Source organism: Oncorhynchus gorbuscha, unplaced genomic scaffold, assembly GCF_021184085.1.
Source record: "Oncorhynchus gorbuscha isolate QuinsamMale2020 ecotype Even-year unplaced genomic scaffold, OgorEven_v1.0 Un_scaffold_10106, whole genome shotgun sequence".
Taxonomy (NCBI): domain Eukaryota; kingdom Metazoa; phylum Chordata; class Actinopteri; order Salmoniformes; family Salmonidae; genus Oncorhynchus; species Oncorhynchus gorbuscha.
Window position 1 is genome coordinate 7501 of NW_025752932.1, and position 4113 is coordinate 11613.

The window sequence follows — 4113 nt, forward strand, 5'->3', positions numbered from 1 at the left end:
AGCGAGAGAGAGAGAGAGAGAGAAAGGAGAGAGAGAGAGAGAGAAAGCGAGAGAGGGGAGAGAGAGAGTGAAAGCGAGAGAGGGGAGAGAGAGAGTGAAAGCGAGAGAGGGAGAGAGAGAGAGAGAAAGCGAGAGAGGGGGGAGAGAGAGAGAGAAAGCGAGAGGGGAGAGAGAGAGGAAAGCGAGAGAGGGGAGAGAGAGAGTGAAAGCGAGAGAGGGAGAGAGAGAGTGAAAGCGAGAGAGGGAAGAGAGAGAGGAAAGTAGAGAGAGGGAGAGAGAGAGGAAAGCGAGAGAGGGGAGAGAGAGGAGAGAAAGCGAGAGAGAGGAAGAGAGAGAGAGAAAGAGAGGAAGAGAGAGAGAGAGAGAGAGAAAGCGAGAGAGGGAGAGAGAGAGAAAGCGAGAGAGAGAGAGAGTGAAAGCAGAGAGGGGAGAGAGAGAGAGAAAGCGAGAGAGGGGAGAGGGAGAGAGAGAGAAAGCGAGAGAGAGTGAAGAGAGAGAGAGAAAGCGAGAGAGGAGAGGGAGAGAGAGAGAAAGAGAGAAGAGAGAGAGAGGAGAGAGAGAGAGAGAGAAAGCGAGAGAGGGGAGAGAGAGAGAGAAAGCGAGAGAGGGGAGAGAGAGAGAGAAAGCGAGAGAGGGGAGAGAGAGAGGAAAGCGAGAGAGGGAGAGAGAGAGAGAGAAAGCGAGAGAGGGGAGAGAGAGAGAGAAAGCGAGAGAGGGAAGAGAGAGAGTGAAAGCGAGAGAGGGAAGAGAGAGAGTGAAAGCGAGAGAGGGGAGAGAGAGTGAAAGCGAGAGAGGGGAGAGAGAGAGAAAGCGAGAGAGGGGAGAGAGAGAGAAAGCGAGAGAGGAGAGAGAGAGAGTGAAAGCGAGAGAGGGAGAGAGAGAAGAGGAGAGAGGGAGAGAGAGGAGAGAGGGGAGAGAGAGTGAAAGCGAGAGAGGGAGAGAGAGAGAGAGTGAAAGCGAGAGAGGGAGAGAGAGAGAGAGTGAAAGCGAGAGAGGGGGAGAGAGAGACATGAAAGCGAGAGAGGAGAGAGAGAGAGTGAAAGCGAGAGAGGAGAGAGAGAGAGAGTGAAAGCGAGAGAGGAGAGAGAGAGTGAAAGAGAGAGGGAAGAGAGAGAGTGAAAGCGAGAGAGGGAAAGAGAGAGAGAGAGAAAGCGAGAGAGGGAGAGAGAGAGAGAGAAAGCGAGAGAGGGAGAGAGAGAGAGAGAAAGCGAGGCAAACAGAGAAAGCGAGAGAGAAAGCGAGGCAAACAGAGAAAGCGAGAGAGAAAGCGAGGCAAACAGAGAAAGGAGAGAGAAAGGAGGCAAACAGAGAAAGGAGAGAGAAAGCGAGAGAGGGGAGAGAGAGAGAGAAAGCGAGGCAAACAGAGAAAGCGAGAGAGAAAGCGAGGCAAACAGAGAAAGCGAGAGAGAAAGCGAGGCAAACAGAGACGGAAAATTACAGAAATGGATAAACCAATAAGGACTCAAGGAGATACTAGAACCAATGACGTCGCTGGCCAATATCGACCAGTAACAGAGACCACTAACCATATAGTAGGATAGATAAGATTGTTTACTGTAACTTGTCTACTGTATTCTAATCCATTCCATTTCATTCAGCACCCCATTGCATTAGTGACGAGTAGCATTTATAGTAGTATTAGCTACTGCCACTACAGATGAGGAGAGGTGAGGACAAGAATGTTCCCCACTAGGAGACAAGTGAGGGTGGCAAGTTGTCTGATCAGAGGGACACTGGACCAGGTTAAACAGTTACGTTAAAGCTCCGAACCGGTCTTTCCTGACTCCTCCTTCTCAAACCGTATTGGAGGAGAAAAATCGAAGTCCTCCCCTCAGACCTTCTCTTCCAACGGGTTTTGAGAAGGAGATGAGGAGAGAGGGACCGGGAAGGAGTAGAGTGTGGCTCTGCTTACATTGAGCTTGTAGGGCATGGACTCAAAATAGATGGAGGTAGCAGATATCCTCTTGGTGTCAGACATGTAACCATGGGTCAGACTGCAGAAGGACAATAATAACAACAACATTTGTAGTTATTCAATATACTTTTAGGACATTTAGCAGACGCTCTTATCTACAGTGATTTAGTCAGCCTGCTTGGTATGATTACTGTGTAGCACCATTATTGTAAGTTACTTACATTAAACACATTTAAAAAATATGGTGTCCATTATGACAGTAAAGAAAAGGTAGAGTGAAATGAGGAAAGTAGAGAGCTGGTAGTCCGTGAATTGGTGAGGGAAAAAAATCAAGAGGCCGACTAATGAGAGGCAGAGGTAGAGAGAGGCAGAGAACTGAATAGACAGAGACTGAGGTAGAGAACTGAATAGACAGAGACTGAGGCAGAGGCATGGCTACATACTGTCCATCGTCAGGCAGGTCCAGGCCCATGATGCGGTCATGAGGGTTGAGGACGGCGGTGTAGGCAGCGGCTGGCGGAGAGCCAGAGTAGGGCTGGACGTTCACTCCCACAGGGCAGGGTCCAGGTCAAAAAGCCTCCAGGGCTCTCTTCTGGCACAACAACTCTATCTGGTCTACCACCTCAGCTCCACCGTAGTACCTAGAGGAGAGGGTTAACACCATCTACTAAACCACCATATACCTAGCGAGAACAGGGCCACGCTCATTGATCACACAACAGAAGAAAACAGACTGAAACCAGGAGGAACTACCGGTACTTGTCTGATTAGAAAACTCACCCACTTCCTGTTACGCGTCATAACTATTGCTGTGCCTAATTGCCAATGCAGGAATTATAATCCTAATTCTGATTAAAACAGTTCTGGGGAATTGGGTGAAAAGGAGAAGGTGCCTAGGTACAGTATGTTGGAGGGAAATGGGAACAGGGCACCAGATGGGACAGATACAGTCATTTTCAATCTGATCATTTCAATAAGTAGAAACAGCAATACAAAACAGAGAAAGTCTTCGTGTTCCAGTAGCTACACTAGCAATGCATTGGGCATGCATTCTCAGTGGTGTGCTAACTTAGTATGGTCAATGCATTGGGCATGCATTCTCAGTGGTGTGCTAACCTAGTATGGTCAATGCATTGGGCATGCATTCTCAGTGGTGTGCTAACCTAGTATGGTCATTGTTACGTAGTAGCCTTACCTCCTGCCTGGGTAGCCTCTGAGTACTTGTTATTGAGGCAGGATCCTTGGGCCTCCAGCGAGCCCGACTGCAGAAGTTCTGGAGAGGAGAGGCAAACCAGAAGCTGACATCAGGATCAGTTCAATGCAAGAGACAGATGGAAAAGGCCAAGTAAAATTATAAACTGTTATGATTAGTAGAATCCCACCCCAAAGACAACAGCAATCACACTCTTCAACCAGACTTCATACACTGCCTCTTCTATTCTCCTCTACAAGGAAAAAGAGAAAGTACCATCACTGCTATAAGCGGTGGTAGTGTTGCCCTGTCACTGAATCATCAAGGGCTGTCCGACAACAACAAAAATATATCTTGGTCGGCCGAGAGTTCTGTTCTTTAAACTAATCGATTGGGCAAAATTTTTAAAACGTTTATTTTCCACATATGGACACATCCTGAGTGTTTTAATCAAATCATCTACATGCACTGAGCTTGTCTGATGCTTTAAGACACGCTGTTTGATTTAAATAATTAAGACACGACCGGAATTTGATTGTGCCATGCCGGGCTCAGACTGTTAAAAAAAAATGACAGCAAGTGACCAGCAACATAGTTAGAGCCACTTCTGGCTTAAAAGTTCTGTTACCGAAATCCCAAATTTGTTTAGGAGAAACATTTCCTAAACCCTCATGTCTTTACATGACACGTGTATGCATCGCATTCAGACGACCAATAGGGCCAGACCTATAGCATATCATAACCAGACCAATAAATTGGTTGTGAACTCTGAACGCCGTAACATGTGACAGCAAAATGGATGCAGAGGAAGTGACAAATAAACTTGAAACGGAGTTAATGTTTACTGGTTGCTCAGGAGGTAAAGGGGAAGTCAGATGTGCGGAATAAATGTGACTAGTTGTGGAAAATACTGGAGATCAAGAAAAAAGAAGGTGAGTAGCAAGGCATTGTGTGCATATTATGTCTACCAAACAGGTGCTGTTACAATACATTGTTCCAAACGATC

The 4113-nt window shown here is 47.0% G+C and overlaps 1 pseudogene; it reads right to left on the bottom strand.

Moving 5' to 3' along the window:
* The window catches only part of LOC124030237, a 9722-nt pseudogene extending 6534 nt beyond the window's left edge, over positions 1-3188 (bottom strand).
* Between the last annotated feature and the right edge of the window lie 925 nt (positions 3189-4113).